Source organism: Antechinus flavipes, chromosome 5, assembly GCF_016432865.1.
Source record: "Antechinus flavipes isolate AdamAnt ecotype Samford, QLD, Australia chromosome 5, AdamAnt_v2, whole genome shotgun sequence".
Taxonomy (NCBI): domain Eukaryota; kingdom Metazoa; phylum Chordata; class Mammalia; order Dasyuromorphia; family Dasyuridae; genus Antechinus; species Antechinus flavipes.
Genome location: NC_067402.1, coordinates 92871642 through 92893902, shown reverse-complemented (window position 1 = coordinate 92893902; position 22261 = coordinate 92871642). Strand labels below are relative to the sequence as shown.

Sequence of the window (22261 nt, the reverse complement as noted above, 5' to 3'; positions counted from 1 at the left end):
TTAAATATAAAAAATGTTTGTGACAGCCATTTTTTGTAGTGGCAAGAAACTGGAAACTGAATGGAGGTCCATCAGTTGAAGAATGGTTGAATAAGTTGTGGCATATGAATGTTATGGAATACTATTGTTCTATAAGAAATGATCAACAGAATGATTTCAGAGAGGCCTGGAGAGATTTCTATGAACTGATGCTAAGTAAAATTAGCAAAATCAGGAGAACACCATACACAGCAACAGCAAGATTATACGATGATCAATTCTGATAGACAGGGCTCTCATAAACAATGAGGTGGTTCAAGCCAATACCAATGGCCTTGTGATGAAGAAAGTCATTTGCACCCAGAGAAAGGACAGTAGGAACTTAATGTAGACCACAACATAATATTTTCACTCTTTTTGCTATTGTTTACTTACATTTTTTCTTTCTCATTTTTTTCCTTTTTGATATGATTTTTCTTGTGCAGCATGATATTTGTGGGAACATATATAGAAGAATTGCATATTTTTAACATATATTGGATCATTTGCTGTCTAGGGGAGGAGGTAAGAGGAAGAAGGGGAAAAAATTAAAACACAAGGTTTTATAAAGATGAATGTTGAAAATTATCTATGTATATATTTTGAAAATAAAATAGCTTTAATTAAAAAAAAAAAAACCCTGGAGGAGGGAGGGGGGGAACCTTAAAGAAAAAAAGTAATAATAATAAGCACAGTGGGATCTTCTATTTTCTATATCTCTATACCTTATTTTTACAACAAATAAGTGATCTGCTACAAAAACCATTTGATGCCTATCCTTCATCAAGGATAGGTTGAATTTATGTACAGATTATTCTCATGAAGATTCATAGAGATGGAAAAATCAGCACATGATTCAGTAATTAGTGATATTCTCACTCACTCATTGTTTTGGTAATAAGGTTCCTGAGTTCCAAGTATTTGCCATTGTTCCATACCTTAAGAATCAATCTCAATAGTATCATTTCCAGCAAACATTTATGAATACTTAATACCTGTTCTAATGCAGCTGCTCTTCCCAATTATTTTCTTTATACTTTATATTTCTATTCCTTCATATAATGCATGAAGGTTGTGACATTAAAAATCCGAATGACAATGACATCCAGTGACAATTCCACTGTCACTAATGAACAGCTTGTTAAAATGAAATCTTTGGAGAACTTCTCAATTTTTAAATTTGTTTTCCTTCCATTTTCAATACACACACACACACACAGTTTTCTTTTTTTTAAATCCCAGTTAAGTTTATCTCAGGAATTTAATGTACTTCAGAAAAGCATAGTTTAGCATCTAGTTTGGAGAAAAGTAAAGAATGCAAACATTCCTCCCTTTAATAATGCAAGAGGTAATGGTGAAAACAATCTCTAAAACCACTAGATCTGAAGGAATTATAGGTCAGGCATGAAGAAAAGTATTGTGTGTCAATCAAACAAAAATAATTTATTGAGCATGTAGTATGTATGAGCCCAGAACTGTGCTAGACCCTATGGGAGAAGCAAAAGAAGTATAAAAAATTGATATTTCTCTACCTGTATTTTTTTTTTGGGGGGGGGGGGAGTGTCTGTGTCTGTGTGTGTATGTGCAATACACATATGTCTTTGCAAATGAGAAATTGTATATTCAATTATATATATATATATATATATGTATATATATATATATATCTCCAAAACAGTGTGCAGAAAGTATGTATTAGTAATCTATGACAAATATTACATTAAAGAAAGCATATGTGACTAAAAAGTGAGTAATGAAGAAGGTAAAGTTTAAATGAAGAAAGAGAAAGAAAATCATGGAATAATTATAAGGCCAGAAATAGTGAATTACATTTGCTGCTCTAGGAATCTGTGTCAAATAACATCAATAATAAATTCATAAAAATTTACAAATTAAACATAGCCCTCATGAGAGAAAATAACTCCTTGATGTTAAGTAAATAACATCAGCCCATGCACCAAAAATGAGCAAAATTCTCAACAACATTTTTTCCCATCAATGTAAAATCATCTTCCTCCTGCACCACAACAAAGTAATCTCACATAATACTTTCAACATAGACAGCAATTCTACTCTTTATTAGAAAACCAGTACTGAATGCAGAGGCACGCCTTGAAAATAAAATATTTGCATAAATTTGAACCAATAAGATAGCTGAATTCGCTGGGATTTTGTTTTAAAGGACACTGTACCTTGAGATAGTAAAGAATCACAAATCAAAAATTAATTTCTAAATGGAGAGATAGACTTTCTAAGGTATATTACAAACTATCTCAGCTATATCTTCATACTTTGGTATATATCCTATTTTGATAGCTATTGAAATGAAAATAAATTTTTAAAAATGATGTTCAAACTAAAGTAAGATATAAATTTTGAACTGCCCCATGTCATTCCCACTCATAAGACTGAAGTTAATGAGATTCTTGTAATACTACATCTACTCCTATAAATGCTATTACAGATTTTCAGGCCCTACATATAAATCATCCCCTTCTCCTAAGGAAAGTACAGAATGATAGGAGTGGGAGAGGTAGAATGAATCCCTACTATCAAACTATAATAGCATTCTTGTACAACCAAATTATTAAAATGATTTACTATTGCCCTGACCCAACTAGTAGGTTCCTACAGAGAGACCAGAGCATATGAAGAAAAAATGGAAATGCAATTTTCTGTGCATCATTTGGTGGGATCATTTGTTGAGGCTAGAAGTTTGGACTGCTGTTGTCTTACTCAAAATAGCAGGACTGTTGAAGGCCCTACTACAGTAGTTCTCAAACTCTTTTTCTCAATATCTTTACGGTATTAACAACTATTGAGAATATGTCCAAAGAGTTTTTGTTTATATGGGTTACATAATAGATATTTATCATAAATAGAAAAAAAACTAATTTTGAATTTGTAGACCCTCTGAAAGAATTTCAGAGACCTTCCAGGATTCACTGCACCACACTTTGAGAACCACTGCCCTACTATATTAAAATTAAAGTTAACTGGAAATAACAGATAACTACCAACTCCTTTAAACTGGTAATTGCTTTATTACTTTCCCAAATGTCAACCATTATCAAAGTAAATTAATTAAACATAAAAGCAGTTTGTCATAATGGAAAGAAACAGATTTCTGACTCGGAAAGAACTGGATTCAAGTCCTATCTCTAATATATTAGGTTATACAACCCTAGGTAATTCAATCTATAGGGGTCCCAGTCAATTTCTAATATATAAATTGCAAAGTAAGTACAAATCTACTTTGATAGAGGAAATTTTCTCACAGGGTCCCTTATATCAACGAAATCAAAGAAATGATCATTAAAAGAGAAACGCACACACATGTAATATATATGCACATATATAATATACACACATACATATATATTTCAAAAAATACTACCTTTATTTTTATAATACCAAAATGCCGATGTAAATAAGATGGCACTAGGCATCTCTTCCCTAGAATTCTCAGATTTCTATTGATTTCTCTCTCCAAAAATCTCTTCTTCAAGGTGTCCTATTTGTAGCACCATGATGGGAAATAAAGAAGAAATTAGAGGATGGGGATGATTTATTAACTTCTGAAACTTAAAGAATGAGAACTCTGGAGCAGTGAAATGGCAGAGTAGATAAGAGCACCAGCCCTGAATTTAGGAAGATCTGAGTTTAAAGCCAGCCTCAAACACTTATCACTGCCTACCTGTGTGATCCTAGGCAAGTTACTTAACCCTAACTGTCTCAACAACAACAAAAATAAATAAATAAATAAAATAGCGCTTTGGAATTAAAAGGGATTTATCACAATAAGGCCAAAATGGATGCATGATTTAGATATAAAAGATGAAATACTTAGGAGATCATGGAATATTTTGCTGTCAGATTTATGGATAAGGTAAGAATTTATGCCCACACAAGAAACAAAAGCCTTTTGAGATATAAAACAGGTCATTTTGATTACATCAAATCAAACAAATTTTGCACAAATGTATTTAGCTAAGGTTAGAAAGAAAGCAGAAAACTGGGGGGAAATTTTTCCAGAAAATTTCTCTGAAAAGATCTCATTTATCAAGTATACAGAAAAATGAGTTAAATTTATAAGAATACAAGTTATCCCTCAATTGATAAATGATAAAAGGATATGAACAGGAGGTTTTCAGAAGAAATCAAAGCTATCTAAAATCCATTAAAAATGTTCTAAATCATTATTAGAGAATTGCAAATTAAAATTCCTGCTGTACCACCTCACAGCTATCAAATTGGCCAACATGACAGAAAAGAAAAATGATAAATATTAGAGCAGATAGGGAAAAATTGGGACACTAATACACTGTTAAAAAATGATCTAAACATTCTAGAGAGTAATTTAGAACTATGCCCAAAAAGGGGTATAAAAGTGACACACTCTGATCCAACAATACCACTATTAGATCTGTATCTCAGAGAGCAAAAAAAAGGGGAGAGGATCTATTTGTACAAAAATATTTATAGCAGTTCTTTTTGGTGGCAAAGAATTGATGGGATGTTCATCAATTGGGGAAGGAATGAATAAGCTATGGTTATAATTGCAATACAATATTTTCATGCCTTAAGAAATGATGAGCAGAATGCTCTTAGAAAAACTCACACAAACTGATGCAAAACTTACTTATAAGCAGAAACAGGAGAACACTGTACACACTAACATCAATACTATAAGGATGCTCAAATGTGAATGACTTAGCTATTCTCAGCAATAAAATAACTTAAGACAATTCTGAAGGACCTGTGATGATGCTATTCACTTCCAGAAAAAGAATAAAATCCGACTACAAATCAAGCACTTTTTTTTTTTAACTTTTTCTTAAGGCTTCTTTTTATTTTTTAGTCTGGGTTTTATTTTACAACATAATATGGAAATGTTTTGCATGACTACTCATGTATAACCTATTTCTAACTGCTTATTTTCTCAATGAAGTGAGATAGAAAGAATAGGGAGTTCAACTGTTTTTAAAACAAATGTCAAAATGTTTTCATGTAATTGGGAAAAAATTGAAATAAATACTATGTGTGTGTGTATGTGTGTGTGTGTGAGTGTGTGTGTGTGTGTGTGTGTAACATGAAATCTAATAAAACTGCCAATCCAGTATTCCTTAAATCCAATATAACAATTCAAATTTATCACTTAACTGTGGGTAAAACACTATTGGATACAAAGTTTACAAAAGATATGCACTCAAAGAATATATTCTAATTAGTGAATATGTCAAGCTACAATGACAACCACAATTAACAAAAAAACCTTACTCACATTAGAGACATAAAACAACACGGGAGAGGGGGGAGATATTAGATGGAATTTAAAACACCTATTCTAAGAGAAAAAACTAAAAAAAAGGTACACAAGAAACAAAAATAGATTTGTGCATTGTACAAAAATAAAAATTAAAAAATCTACTTTTAATTGAGTGTGGAATGTGACTAAGGAAATAATATAGGGATGAGATAAAAAAAGGTTAAGTCAGAGCCCAAAATATGGAGGGCCTCTTTAGTGTTCTTTCCTCAAATAATCATGTATATAGTTTTTATGTTTATATGTCACATATGGCAGGCAGAGAAAGAATATCCCCAGAATCGAGCACAATGCCTCTGAAGATACTGTAGACAGTAGGTGCTAAAAAAGTGTCTGCTGGATTGGATGGAACAGCATTTTCCCTAAATGAGAAAAATATATACTATATCGAACAAATACAGAGTATGCGCAACAAATCTACAAATAAAACAAAACTGAGAGATAGCTAACATGCTGCGTAACAAAAGGATCTTGCCAGTTTAGAGCACTGGACTCAATCTATTAAGATATAAAATCCAATATGGACAAATGCAGTCCTACACTTAGGTAAACTCAACTTCTTAAATACAACAACTATCTGCTAGGCCTAGCAATTGTTCTGGTCTAGCTATTTCAATGGACAGACAGTAAGTAACTAATGTGGGTGTAATACAGCAGTCAAAAATAGATAATTGATAAATAGATTTGGGGCTTTATTGAGAAGAAGCATAATATATAAGTCAAAAAGTAATGGTCCCACTGTACTCTCAGACTTCATGTGGAGTCTTATGTTCAGTTCTGGTTTAAGGGTACTAATAATTTAAAAAGTGTGCAAAGAAGGAAAACCAGGATCATAAAGGGCTTTGAGATCAGATCACGTACTAAAGAATCATTTAAACGAACTTTGCCTCGAGAAGAGAAGACTCCAAGGGATATAATAGCTGTCTTCAAGTATTTGAAGGGGTTTCAATATAGGAGGGATCATATTTATTCTACTTTGCCCTAAAAAACAAGACCAGGAGCTAAAGGTAGAAATTACAAAGAGACCAGCTTAAATTTTGTATGGTATAGAGCAGTGCAAAACTAGAATACACTGCTTCAGGAAGTAATAGGCAGTTGTCCTCAAAAGTCTTCAAAAAGAGGCAGGACAGGATTGGATTTAGAGTTTCCAAATGTTAAAATATTAGGTTGTATGAAATTTATTGGCTAAATCTCTTAATGTATGATAAGGGAAATCAAAACATCTCTAAATTTAAAATACATAAAATTTAAAAGCTAAAACATCTTAAAAACATAGCACCATAGCTTCCCCTAAATGTTATTAAGACATTGTTCTCTCTGAGAAGTGGACAAGGAAATCCAGGGAGGAAGTCAAACGTCAATATTTAAATGGGTAAATTTGAGACTGTACAATTGTTTATTGAAGAAAATTAGGCATGTAGCACTCCTTTTTAATAGCCATACATTCATTTCATTTCTATAAATAACATTTGTTCCTATATCTGGAACTCTATTAGAAGTAATCTATATGGCTCATGATAGGTCTTTGGAAATTTGAAAGTCCCTTTTCTTTACTAGCAGGCATCTTTACTTTTAGATATCCTTTCAGCCAAATTATTCCATTCCTAACTTAATATATTTCTAGTCAGTCCATCACAAATACTGAGTACCTGTTATATCTCAGATGTTTTGGATGATAGAGCAGACACAACAGAGGCAGCAGTGGATGAAAAGTTCAATTTAAAATCTGATCCTGACTTTGACATGTACTTGCTCCGTAACCTTCAGCAAGTCACTAAACCTCTCTTTGCTGTAGGCAACTAAGACTACAGAGAAGATAGCAACCTGTATTGAGAGGAGTTTCCAATATAAATGAAAACAGTAGTCCAAAAAAAAAAGAAAAATTAAACAAAGTCCAGGTTCTCAATGGGACTTAAGAAAATTAAGAGAAAAGAGTAAATTATGTTAAACAATTTACATTGTAGAGTGTATTTAATTAAATGCTATAAAATTTAAATGACTTCAACTATTAAATCTGAAAAAAGTTACCCAATCTTAGAAATCTTTTTGTTATAGTTTTCTTTTAAGCTATAATAGGATGTCTGGTTACCAAGTATCTTTTGAAGAATTAAGTTATTGCCCATTGTCAGTAACTTGTAGCTTGGTGAACCATAAAAACAAAGTATCTAAGAATCTCTAAATACTTTCAATTATCTTACTGTTAAAACATAGCCCACCACTCCCCCTCAACCCCCCCCACATTCAAAAACAAGCAGCAATAATATTATTAATATAATTATAATAATAAACTCTTGGGCTGCCATCAAATTTAAACTAAGAATTTCCCAAGCATGATATTGCAAAAACTTATTAAATACTGTTAAATTAAACTTTTAAAATAAGTTAATTGATAAGAAACATTTACACACTTTTTCTCACCAAAGAAGTTATTTAAACTCTATATTTACATATAAGACTAATAAAAATATTCAGTCTTTTTTTGTTGGGTTCAACTCTTCATAATCATTTTTAGGGTTTCTGTGGCAAAGAGACTAGTTTGTCATTTCTCCAACTCATTTTATAGATGAGGAAATTAATGCAAAGCAAAATTAAGTGACTTGCCCAGTTGTCACTCAGCTAATAAGTGTGTAAAGCAACATTTTAACTCGGGTTTTCCTGACTTCAGATTGGGCACTCTATACATAAAGCTACCTAGCCCTATCCGTTATCCCAGCAGAGTCTCACAACAGCCCTTCAAGCAGGTTATACTATTATATCCTTTTTTACAGATGAGGAAAATAAGACTTAGAAAAGTAAAAAGATAAAGAAATACAAGGGTGTTTGCTGTAGTAGTTATCAGGAAAAAACTGCCTGGGAAAGTAATAAAACAGTCTAGAAAGGCAGGATAGTACTCAATTCTAAATTATGAAATTATTTCAAAGAAAGTCAAGTATGAATTTAATTCAGTAGGTCACAGGTGGCCAAGATAGGTTTTTTAGTGGTATGAAACAAATTATTACTATTTAAGAAATATCAGTGAGGTAATTCTATGAATGAGAAGAGTAATGTTAGGAGTTCAGGGAGAGATCATAAAAATCTATAAAGATGATAGGAGGGGGAATTAACAGGAACTCTTAGATGGGAGAAAGATATGGAAGGGAGAGGAATAAATGGAATTTAATGACTAACTTTGTTATGGGTAACTAGGGGACAGGACAGGAAGAATATCAAAAGTTTGTAAAGATTCCAACTTTGTAACTTTGTGAATTCACAATCAAAGATAACACCAAATGTTTTGCAGGGTACTATTATAAGAGAAAGGGAAATTAGAAGCAAAACCAACTAGATTGGAAGGAAAGATAAAAGTTTTGTGGGTTACTGAAGTTTTTCCAATTAATCCTCATTTTCAAAAGTAACTAATTTGTTTCTTTTAACTTTTATTTATTTATTTTAAATTTACAGAATAAAATAAGAAAAATGTACATGATCTATTATGTACTACTTGCTATTCCTTTTAAATAGACAATAATTTATTGTGTTATTTTTTTTTCCTTTTTTTCCTTCCCCTCTTAGGTCCCCACCTTACAGATGGTTGCCATTAGACATAAATGTATGTGCATATGTATATCTATTAATAAATGGATGGAAACAAACACACACACACATATATCTATGAAAGATCATTTTACAAATACTTCTATTTATCAGTTCTTGCTCTGGATGCAAACAGCATCATCCATCATATGACCTTTGTAATAAATTTAGGTGGTCAAAATGACTTAGTCACTCAAAGTTATTCTTAAAACAATATGCAGTAATTATATATGCAATGTTCCCTTGATTCTGCTCATTATTTCATGCAAGTCTATCCATAGTTTTCTAAGATCATCCTGCTCCTCATTTTTAGAGCACAGTAATATTCCATTACAATTACATACCAAAATTTGTTCAACCATTTCTCAATTGATGGGAATCCTCATAATTTCCAGTTCTTTGTCAACATATAGGTGATATAAATATTTTAGAACATATAGATTCTTTTCCTTTTTCTCTACTCATCTTTGGGTCAAAGGGTATAGGGAAGTTTAAAAATTCCTGTGGACAGAATTTCAGGTTGCTTTCCAAAATGATTGGATCAGTTCAGAATTCTACAATGAATTAGTATCCAAATTTTTCCACATCCCCTTCAACATTTGTAGCTTTTTCCTTCAATCATTTTAGTCAATCTGATAGGTGAAAAATGACATATCAAGGTTGTTTTGATTTTCATTTCTTTAATCAATAATGATTTGGAACTTTTTTATTGACTATATTTGATTTCTTCATCAGAAATCCAAAAATCAAAAACATTTTTTGACCATTTATATTCTTATAGATTTTTATAAAGTGCTTTATATATTTAAGATATGAGATCTTCATCTAAGAAGCTGTCTATAAAAATTTTCCTCAATTTTTTGCTTTCTTACCCCAAATTTCTGATCATGGCTAAATTTTGTCTATGATTTTTTTTTAATTTTTAATTTAATGTTATCAAAATTATGCACTTTATACCTCACTCTGCTCAACATGTTATTTTAATTGATAAATTGTTCATCTATCCAGAAGTTGGATAATATGTTCCATAGTCTTAATTTTTTTATACTATCTCTCTTTATAGCTAAGACATGTATCCATCTTGATCTTATCTTGGTAAATGACATAAAATATTGGTCTATGTCCAATTTGTTTCATGTTGCTTTCCATATCCTTAATTTTTAAATTAGTTTTTTAAATTGTAGATATCTTTTAAAATGTACCTGAATTTGTCAATGTAACATCCCAATTAGTTCAATCTCTCTGTTAGAGCAGATATTTCTAAAACATCTAAGTCTTCTCCATTAACTCATACAACTTAATTGTTACTATAAATCATTTTACCTATAAAATGAAAACAACTTTGTGTGAGGAAAAGCTAGTTAAGTAGTCTAATGGATAGAGCACTGAATTTGGAACTAGAAAGGCTTAAAATCACTTAATGTCTTAAAATGGGAATAATAAAAGCACCTGCATCACAAGGTTGTTTGCAAACCTATAGCATAATGTTAGTAGGTATTATAAAATGTTAATTATTTTTATTACAATTCCTTTCAAAGGAATGAAGAAATCATCTCTCAATTAAGGAGAAAATCCCAAAAATGAAAATCCAGGATAGAGTTGTACCAGCTAGAAATCATGAAGAAAAGAAGAACGAGAGATAGCACAAGCTATCAGTTTTGAAATCTATTGAAATACTGGGTGGATCTAACACAGCTTCTGAGATCTAAAGATACAGATCTATAGACTAACAATCCAATGGTCTACCTTTTTCATTTTTAGACTATGCTTCTTAAAATTCTGTGTGGGATATTATTCTGATCAGTTCCTAATAAAAATACATCCCATATTATTTCTGTTCTTTAATATCCAAACTCATTTATATGACCCCAAAAAGGTAGTCATTAATTATAACAAGAAACCTTTGACTATTAAATCTTCTAATTCTATCCAATTGTTTCATTCCTCATCTTCACATGTTCAAAGATCACATTATCTTGAAGTATTCAGATTTCATTTAGTTTAAACCACAGTTAATTAAGAATCCCTTCAAAGACAAGCTCAACAAGTAACCATCTAAGCTCTGGCTTGAAGACCTATAGAAGAATTACTACCTCATTCCACTTTGGAGATGTTTTAATTTTTAGGAATCTTTTCTTTATATCATTCTCCTTTTATATTTCCATATCGTTACTCATTCTACCCTGTGGGATCACAAATCTAAACCCTCTTCCAAGGACAATCTTCTAAATACTTAATTGACTTTCAGGGCCTTTCTCAACTATTCCATTCTCCAAGTTAATCATTACTTTCTTCCAATAATCTGCATATGACTTGTTCTCTACTACTCTTACTAGAAAATTCTCTGGATTACATGCTCCAGCTTTCTGATGGCTTTCCTACAATGAAATAACAAGCACTGAATACAGGGATCTGACCAGTGAATATCATTGTAGAAGTCTTACCTCCCTCAAATCCATCCATAATGTAATCTACAATAGCATTAGCTTTTCAAGCTATGTTAACTGTTAACTCATACTGAGCATGCAGTTCACTAAAACACCCAGATCATTTTCAATGGAAATATAAACTATTTCACCATTCCATTATCATTATAAACATTATCAATGTATTTGGGGCTACCAAAATGTAAGTCTCCAATTCAGAGAATTCAGAAATAAGGGCTAGCTAAAAAACATCACTCTCTCAAATATAATTGATATAAAATAATGTTGGTCAGTTGCCAAAATAATCCAACTTCAGTGGCAGCATATTGCAATGAGCCCAGGAAACAGCTCAAAATTTAAATTCTGTGTTCACACTGTAGCTTCAATATCTAAAAGCTTTGTGAACCTGGACAAGTCACTTTATTTCTTCTTGGACTTATTTTCCTTCATCTGTAAAAATGATATATGCTTTACCAACCTTTTCCAAATTGTGAAGAAATTGAAGCCAAAAAATATCATGTAAATGTGAGCTGTTACAATAACATTCTGTTGGTGACACTATAAATCATTCCAACCATTCTGGAAACAAATTTGAAATTACGTAAGAAAAATTACTAACTCAGTCGGTCTCTGATCCTACTACCTCAAAAAAGTCAAAATCTGTCACAAAGCTTCCATATAAAAATATTCCTAGAGATGATTTCAGAAAAGCCTGGAGAGACTTAGATGAACTGATGCCGAGTGAAATGAGCAGGACCAGGAGATCATTATATACTTCAACAACAATACTATATGATGATCAATTCTGATGGACATGTTCCTCTTCAATAATGTGACGAATCAAATCAGTTCCAATATACCCAGTGAAAGAAGTCTGGGAAATGAGTATGAACCACTACATAGAATTCCCAACTCCTCTATTTTTGTCCGCCTGCATTTTTGATTTCCTTCACAGGTTAATTGTACACTATTTCAAAGTCCGATTCTTTTTGTACAGCAAAATAACTGTATGGACATGTATACATATATTGTATTTAATATATACTTTAACATATTTAACATGTATTAATCTACCTGCCATCTGAGGGAGGGGGTGGGAAGGAGAAGAAAATTGGAACAAAAGGTTTTGCAATCAATTGTCAATGCTGAAAAATTACTCACGTATATATCTGGTAAATAAAAAGCTATAATAAAAAAAAAAATGTTCCTAGAACTTTTTGTGATTAGGAAAAAAAAAAAAACAGGAAACAAAATAAAAGCCCAACAATTGGAGAATGACAGAACAAATTTTGGCATATGTAACAGAATATCATTACACAACAAGAAATAACAAAATTAAGGAATTTGATGAAACATTAAAAATCTTATATGGACTGATAGAATAGAAACAAAACCAAGAGGATAAGTGAAAACAATAACATTTAAAAAGCAGAGTAATGAAGATTAAATGCAATGATCAATCTTCATGAAGGAAAACAGAAGATAAAAAATAATGCCCTCCCCTCAAAGGGAAAGCAGTCTTGAGTGCAGAATATTAAACTGTCAGCCAAGGTGGTTTTGTTTCAATATTTTTGTTACAAATTTTTTAAAAAGAGTTTCATGGGACTTCAAGCATAAAGCAAAAAATTATTGGGGCATAAAAACAAAGGTATTAACAAATTTTTTTTAAATGGGAACAATTATCATCATCATCAAGATGATTTACTAAGGAATGTTAGTAAGCCTTTACTTACTAACTTTTACTAAGCCTGTTACTCAAAATTTAAAACTAGGGTTACACCACTTCCTAAATAACTAAAATAAATTAAGATGTGATCTACTCAAATGTATTGTATTATGAAATCACATTGTTTAGAATGACTGACAACCTGGAATCTATTTGTTTAGTAATTCCAATTCCCAAAATCCAGTCAAGAAAGGTTACCACTTAGGACTTCAGAATGGGAAACCTAGAATACAACAGCTGTAAGGAAAACTCTATGTAACTTATTATGGTGGTACAGTATTCAAAGTATTCACCACTTTGAAGCAAATGCATTGATTCAGGATAGCCAAATAATTTATCAAAGTTAATTTAGCATTAGTGGAAAGGGTGTCTTGATTCTCAAAACAATCATTTAGAGATAGAAATATCCCTAGAATGACTAAAAAAAATTTACCAAATTGTCTTAGTTTTATAGGAATATCCTTTAACATCTAACTCTTCCCCTTTTTTCTGACACTAAGCTCACTACAATCTTCAGATTATTTTGTAATTTGGTCTTCTAAATGGACTTTGACCTTCTCAATAGGAATCTTCTGTACAGATGACTATTACTAGTCCTCTTGCCATTATAAATTAATAAATTGATTTTCTGAGCAAAGGAACAATAACAGTTCTTTCCAAATGTATCTGAGTCTAAATTAATAAAATAAGCATTGGTTTTTAATTTCTCATGAAATTGTTTAGCTTAATGAAACTCAACTCAAAGACAGTGTGACACAGAAGACTGAGGGCTGGACTTTAAAGTATAAAAGACCTGGATTCACACTTAACTAGCCAAACCCTGGGCAAGTTGTTTTAACTCAGGAGAATCCTAGTTTCCTTATCTGTTCTGAAGTAAGATAATAGCACCTACATGTGAGGATCAAAGGAGATAAGAGTCAGTTACAGAGACTCCCCAAAAGTCTTGATTATTTAGTCTGAAGTACAGCAAACAGTTAAGGAACAAACTCTTGGCCTTCAGTGACTCCAGAAACTTGCTACTACTAAAAGTCCTAACTGACCAGCCAAGGCACTCTCTCCTTAATACCATCTTTTAGTTACATCAAACACTCAAACACTGAGCCCAACATTTTACAAAGTTGTGAATTTATATCCCAGCCTCCCCCCCCTCTCCCAGCACCAAAAAAGGGAAAATATATTACCATCTCATCTTTGCTAAAATAGCAAATATGACTTCATAGTTTCATTGAAGTTGTCTTCATACCAGGAACTTGTCAAATATATTCTTTCACTACCTTTAAAATTCACTAGCTTTTAAGAAAATGATCTCAGATTAAAAAAAAACTTCACTATCCAATAAAATTCTTTCTACTCAATTTCTATTTTGCCATAATTTTTTTAAAATGTCTGTCTTTTCACAAGTTAAAACAAATCATCATGTCACAGTAGATCCTACATAATTTAGTCAATTTTTCATCATCAATACCTACAAGTTTTGCAACAGAATCTAAAAACCATTTCTATTTCACTCTGGAATATCACATCTATTACTAGAAATGGGTTTTTTCTGGACATCAACAACAGATTTAGGTCTCTAAATTTATTTTGTTTAGATAGTATTGAAATTAATTTGCATTCCCTAAGCACACCAATTCATTTCTAAAGGTAGCATGAGGTACCCTGACAGTAAGAAAAAGTTGGTCTAAGACTAGTCTTTATTGATTTAGTTCCAAGTCAATCAAGAATTGACATCCATATTTAAATGTAAAATGTATTGTGATATATCAGTGTTCTTAACTTCAGAGTCATCTCTGACTATTCCCTATCTCTTACCCTATATACCCTATCCTATTGTTTCTAAGTCGGAAAGCATCTGACTCCTCCATGTCTAAAGCAATTGTACTAGTCCTGATCTTCCTTCTCTCTCCAGTCTGATTCCCTCTCCAACTTACCTATTATCTTGGCTATAGATTAATTTATAATTATGTACATATTCTATAATATGTAGTAATGTAATTATGTTATCATGTCAATCTACCATTAAAAAACCTTCAATGACTTTCTGCCTCTTTGTGACATTGGCAAGTTATTTAAAACTCTCCATGGCTTGAATTTCCTGATGGGTAAAATGAGGGGTTTAGAAAGAGCTAAAATACCTTCCAGGTCTTTGTGACCTTAAAATTTGGACTCAAAACTCTGGAATTCAAAGCCCTCCACAATCTGGCTCCAACCCAATTTGTCTCGTGCCACATTTATTCCCCATCCTGATTATGTTGTCTAGTCAAACCAGACTACTGTTTTCATATTGTCCTCTCCCATTTCCATTCATTTGTTCACACTGTTAGTCCTTCATTCTCAAAAGGCTCCTTTTACCATCCTCCCAAGATGTTTAAGTTCTCTCTCTTCACCTTAAATTCAGCTTTCTTCATGAAGCCACCTTGGACGCCTCTCTAGATGAAAGTGATTGCTCCCCCTCAAATTTCTCTCATATTCTAAATGTTATATTTAATGTATATACATGTAACATGTTCTCCCATTTTATTAGGATGTGCTGCTTGAGCATACAAAAGTTGGTTTTTCATTTACATTCCCAATATTGAGAGTTTTGCACAGTAGGAACCTAATAAATACTTAAACTTGTACTATCAACAAATGGTTTGGGGGTTTTTTCCTTTAACTCACTGATACTGAAACCATGAAAATAATCTTAGGAATACTTTTCTAATTTTGCCAAATGAATGCCAGACTTTTAAACAGTGCATTGGCTACCATAGCACAGATCTTGAAGCCAGGAAAATTTGAGTTCAAATCCCACCTAACCAGAAGTGTGAATCTATTCAGAGTAAATGATATCAATTGAGATAGTATATGTAAAGTGATTTTTGCAGACTTCCTTCAAGACTTAACTCAAATCCCACCTTCTACAAGAAGCCTTATCCAGTGTCCCCTTGCCAGTCATATTCAATTGCTTGTACTTTGCAAAATTACTTCCCATTTACACTGTATATGAGTGTATATGAGTGTATGTACAGTTTGCATGTTGTCTTCCCATTAAAATGTGATTTCCTTGAGAACAAGGATAATGCTTTTTGACTTTATATCCCCAGAGCTTACCACATTACCAGGCACTAGTCCTTAATGCTTGAGTTTATTTGTTAATTGGAATTTTTCTAAAAATAACAGATTCACCCGGGCAAATTTATTACCAAAAGTATTAGGGGATTTTTTTCTCAAGGAAAAAAAAACTTTAATTTAAAATGTTTTATTACACAAATGTAAGCAGTATTCATTTAAAATCTATCTCAATTTTGAGAGTAATTTGTCGTCTTTTTTTTTAAACTTCTATCATATTGCAGAATAGTTTAAAAACCCTTACTTTTAATTTAACTTCTTTTTCTTGGACACAGAAATTTGTTTCAAGAGCATACTATGCCTTCAGATACATTACTTTTTCACATTACATCCCAAAGCACATCATCACACACAGATGGGAAGTATCCTGATAACTGTATCTAGAAATCAAGCTATAGGAGCAATGAGTATTTAGATCAAAATAAATACTTTACTTGTTAATAAATTAGCAATGAAAATGGCTAAAAGCTACATATTTGTTCCAAACTTAGCACAGTTCCTGGCAGCAGGTATTAATGCTTGCTGACTACACACAAAGGATTTGGATTTGCTTTCCATTCTTGTAGGGAATGAAAATTTTAATGCTACAGAATATGGAAGTATGTATGGTACAATGCAAAGGGTTTTCAATTTGTAGTCAGAAGATCTAAGTTCTGAATTTGACTCAGCCACTTACTAATTTTGTGTGACTTAAATCAAATTGTCTTAGCCTCAACTTCCTCGTTTGTACATTAATAATGTTACATTAGGTGAATTTTATGAACTAAATGTTGGCATCTTAAGGGTGGATAATGCATTCAAGTATTAAACCACTCACCGTTAGACATACACACAAAAATTAGTGAGGACAATCTTTAAAACACAGTTAAGTAAACGATTCAAAAATATAATTAAAATGTTTATTTCATTAGTTTCATTAACAAACTCTTTAACACACAAGGTTTCATTCTAGTTACTCAAATGAAGTTTTTAGTTTAACTATGAAGCATCACTATTCATTCAATTATAGAGGCATTTTCATTCCCAATCATTTCTAAATCACTAAAGATTATTTTTTCATGGCAAACAAATTCAATTAACACAAGAATGTTACTATGTTCTAAAGTCACATTTACCGAGGCATATTCTAGTCGAAGAGCTCAAATAAATTTGCCAACACTATTATCTTCAACTACTAGGCATATGGGATACATATATATATATATACACACATATATATGTATATGTGTATATATGTATGTATATATATATATATATATATAGCACCTGTCTCCATTCTCAAATCAGATAGTGAAATTGGACAAACGACTAGAAATTTGTAAACGGATTAAAAGGTGCTTTCAATTCTGAGAGTCTTAGGTGTTTACAGAGTTTCCAAAAGCTTCAGTCACCCCGTCCCGTCGCAAAAGTCTACCCCAGGGAATCAATTTTCCGAAACAAAACGAAATGAACTTCAACCGCAAGCACTCAAGAACAAAAGAGAGAAAAGGAAAAACTCAACTCTTCTACAAACTAAGCATAAGGAACAGACCAGCTTCCTGAAGCCTAGAAAGAACAGGGGAAAGAAACCTAAAAACGGCCCAAATTCTTTCCAGTCTCAGGGAGGGCCAAGGCTATCCTAAAGCTGGAGAATACTTCTGAAACGGCATTTAAAGTTGTTTCTTCTGGGAAATGATTGATTTCGGGGGACTCGGGAGTTCAAGATTTCCCTCGTGCACGCTGTCCCACGCTAAGTGCGGTCAGAGCTGCATGGTCTATAAGCTCTGAAGGGGGGAGGGGAGGGGGGGACGGGGTAGGGACGGGAGTAGGGAAAGGGGAAGGGGAGGAGGGGCGGTCTTTCTCCTAAATAGAGGCCGGCGCCGCCGACCCCCACCCCCAGCCCGCAGCCGGGGACACAAGTTGTGTAGCCCCCTCCCACATGCCCGAGCTCTTTTCGTCAGACACAGTCTCTCCTTTGTCTGAGTGCAAGGTCCCACCAAGTTGTGTCTGTCCCGTCTGTCCCGTCACGCCCGGAGCTCTCCCGACGCCCGGCACACAAAGGCCACTCTTGGGGCGGCCGGGAAGGGGCTCCGAGCCCCGAACCCGCTGGATCAGGCGGAAAAGGAAAAAGGAAAGCGGGTGATAGGAGGCGGGAACAAAACAAAACACCCCGACCACAGCGACCCAGCACTCTCTGGGCCGTTCCTCCCCCATCAGCCACTCAATCCCCCCAGTCAGTGGTCATCCCAAGTGAGGGCCGCCGACCCCCGTCCCCCAGCTTCGGGCTCCCTTCCCCCCCGGTCATACAAAGAAGGCGTCGGGTGAACCCCGCTCCGGGGCGATACCCGGAGACAGGCAATATCGCCGCCGCCCGTAACTCCACGGGTTCCTGAGCCCGTCCCGCTAGCCCAGGCCGGCTTGGTAGCTTTACCTTCTTTCCCTCTCCCCAGCCCGTGCCGCTCCCCGCGCGCTGCTCCCGCGCGCCGCCGCCGCCGCCGGTTCTCCGCTGCTTTCTCTGTCCCTGTGGGTGTCGGATGCTACCGGACCGAGCGCCAAACCTGACAGCCCAATCGCCATCGCTCTCATTGGCCCCCCCACTACAATCAAGCGCCGCCCCGATTGGAGGGACGAGAGACAGGCTTCCACCCAATCAAGGGGCCCGCCGAGCTCCCAAGCGCCGGGAAGACCCACAGCCCCACGCATATACTTATCTCCGGACTGTACACACACATACACATATTCTCTTGTACTCGTGCTCGCAGACACACACACACACACACACACACATAGAGACGCTGGGGGTTTTTACGTGCGGAACCACCACCGCCGTCCCTTTGTTCTCTCGTTTTACACACAGGGTATGGATCGGGAAGGCTAGTGGGCCGCTGGACAAACACGGCTGGATGGGAGGAGGGGCGGCTGGACGAGCCAGGCTGGATGTGGGGAGGGGAGGAAAGGGGAAAGATCTGGGTGGCGGGTAGGGAAGGACGAAGATGTAGCTCTAATCTTGGCGGGAATAGCCACCTACGAGTCCCGACGAAGCTGGGGAGGGGAATGGAGGAGGGGCGTCGGAAGGAGAGGTAGTTCAAGGGGCCTTGGCGGCCAAGTTTGAATCAGTTCGAAACTCAAGGCGTGGTAACGGTTTTAACGGCCGCGCTCTTTCTCTTCCGAATAGTGGGTTGGGCCAGGCGGGGCTCCGGGCGGGCGGAGGGAAGGGGAAGTGACCCCAGGAGACCCCGAAGGTGGGGGCGAACCTCGGTGTCCCGGGGCCTCCAGAGCACACAGCGGCTGCCGGGGTAGCCTCCGACTGTCGGGCTGACGACTGCCCTTGACGGCCGCTAGGGGCGGCGCAGCGCGCGCGGGGCTCGACGCCTGGGGTTCCGCGGCTGATTTGCATGCGAGGCGCGCAGCTCCCCGCCAGTCCTGGCGGGAGCTGCCCGGGCTAATCAGCGCGCTCGCTCTGGGCGGGGAGTCGCGCTGGGGCGCTCGGCCGTTAGGCGCCCGGGAGGAGCTCAGGAGTCCTCCCGCCAGCCCAGACGGGAAGCTAGGATGCCGCCGTTATTTTGGCTGGATCGTCCGGGCCTCCGCCCGCCCCAGACGTGGCCCTGGCTTCTGGGCTATGTGTAAAAAAAATAAGTGAAAGGCTGTCATTAGTGGCATTTCTATTCAATCTTTTTTTAAAGCCTTAGCAGTGTCGGGGCTGCAAGCTTGAATGCACGTGTCAGCTCCTGAAGCATCCTCATGTGCAGGGCGGGCGGAGGTTAGCGATCTCACGCTAACCCCTTATTGAAGGGAAGGAGAGGTTGGCTTCCACGAGGCGAGTGACCTTAAAAGTCAGCTCCAGACACAGGAACATGAGTGGAGATTCAGAGTATAAATTTCCACTTGTTTTGGTTCGGGGGGTTTGCGTTTGGTTGGATTTTTTTTAACCAACATTAATCTGCCTTGAAATAGTTTGAATTAAATTCCTAAAGGGATACAGGCATTTAATTAAAAAAAAAAAAACAACACATATACATATATATGTACATACACATTTATTACACACTTATTACATGTGGATACGTTTAACTCGATCGGAATTGCCCATTTGCACTGGGACTTCAAATTGTTCCCTCGTCCAAATACACAATTATATACTGTAAATTCCAATTATCAATAGATTGGGGGATAAAGAACTACAGGAATTATATATAATTTTTCAGTTTGTAAAGATAACGTGAATATGGATATCCACCTACCCCACTCCAATGAAACAGTTATATGTCCTTTGCATCACAGATAAATCTATGGCCAACACAGGGTTCCACCCAAAGTTATAGGCTTCCTCTAGATCTTATGATCTGGATGCCAGCAGGGGTTAGTGGTTACCCATCAGTTATCCTTCTTTTGTCATTACCAGCCCACCTTTTCTAGTGGACTTTTTCATGTCTTACGCTTCTAATATCTTTTCCATTGCCTCTTTGTTCAAAGATAATACTAGAAAATTAAAATCAGAACCCTTTGGTGACTTTCTCTGTAATTTCTATGGGACTTGTCGGTGTAATTCCCATTTATAGACTCCTATATGCAGGAGATCTGAAAATGTGAGATCATTGAAATATACAAACAATAAAATACAGTAAATGTTAACAAGTATCAATAAATATTAAGCATCCACCATGTGCCAAACAGTCCCTTCCCTCAAGGAACTTAACAGTTTAATTTATCTGAGAAAAGGAAGCTGTGGGGAAATTGGGAGAAGGTTCAGTGTGGGAACATGATGGTGAAGCAGAATTCAAGCAGTGCAGCTGATGGAAAATGAAGAGTTAGGCTTTAGAGAAGGAATGTGTGTGTTGTGTACTTAGCCCTCAATCAGAGTGGCAAAAGCAATTTAAGAATATGAGTTATGAATACCAAAACTAATGCAATCTCCATGATCAGTTGGGGAGGGGAAGAAGAATGGAAATGATGATCCAAGCAATGCAGCTGGTAGGAAATGAAATGTTGACTGGACTTCTGAGCCCTCTTCAAATGGGGACTTTGGGAGGATATCTTTTCCCCTCCGTTGTCCAACTCTCCAAACAAAGGGAAAGTCAAAAAAGCAGTATTGCAAAGACAACAGTATGGGAGGAGGGTTGTAATCAAGCTTTGCTCACATCAGAGATATAACTTTTAAGACTACATAAGGTCAACATAGATGATGAGTCTCCTTGTGATTTATCTTTAAAAGATTTGTAATATTCATATAGAGCACTCCTGATCTGGAAATTCCTTCTATTTCTAACTCTTCTAAAACTGAAAAGTTTTTGTTAGCTAGAGCACTGAGAGGTTAAGTGATTTACCTAGGATCACACAGCTAGTGTGTCTGAGGCCTAATTATTTTTCTTTCATTTCCCAAAGCAAAACATTTCTATTTTCTATTGCTGGCAGCAATTTACAATTCCTTTCTTGGCTAGGAAGTTAACAAAAACTATTCATCAGTCAGCAAGCACATATGAAGCACCTTCTTTATGCCAGCTACCATGCTGGGAATAAAGAGACAATGGTAAAATTGTCTTTTCGAGGAGCTTGTATTATCCTGGGGAGATACAACATGTTCACAGATAAATTTAAGATTATAGGCACAATACTCAGGGTAAAGGAAGGGAGTATCTAGAAAGACCTTGAAAGTAGCTAGATGTTTCAAGAGAAAGGTTTTTCAGAGGAAGAGCATCCCCAACATGGGGGTCAGCCTGTACAAAATCATAAAGGTGAGAGGTGAAATAGAGCAGAATCACATTAGGAAGAGCTTTAAATTTCAGCTGCATTAAAGCCTTGGAAATGACATGGTCAGATTTGTGTTTTAGAATTCAATTTGGCAGCTGTTTGGAGAGTAGAGAGAAATGGGGAGCCAAAGCTAGGAGGCCAATTAGGCTTTTAGAATAAACAGTTCAAATAAGAAATGGTGAGGACATGGAGTAGGATATTAGTGCTGTGAATAGACAGGAGAAGGCATCTCTTCCCTTAAAATTTTACATAGAATAAGATCTTTGTGGGGTTGAAATGTAGCAGAAGGGGTTTCAATTTTTGTGTATATCATTTGTTTTTGTATCTCTATTTCTCAAAACTTCTTCCCCTCCC

At 35.5% G+C, this 22261-nt stretch overlaps 1 protein-coding gene across 8 annotated transcripts in view; it reads right to left on the bottom strand.

The window, feature by feature from the left end:
* The window catches only part of EZH2 (enhancer of zeste 2 polycomb repressive complex 2 subunit), a 109005-nt gene extending 90146 nt beyond the window's left edge, over positions 1-18859 (bottom strand). For 3 of the 8 annotated variants that reach the window (XM_052001721.1, XM_052001719.1, XM_052001720.1), the window contains exon 1: positions 18591-18855. The gene's annotated coding sequence lies outside the window, so the exon portion shown is untranslated. Of the gene's footprint in view, positions 1-18590 lie in introns of all 8 variants that reach the window. The other 5 variants (XM_052001725.1, XM_052001723.1, XM_052001726.1 and 2 more) reach the window with 5 other exon arrangements.
* Positions 18860-22261: the final 3402 nt, after the last annotated feature.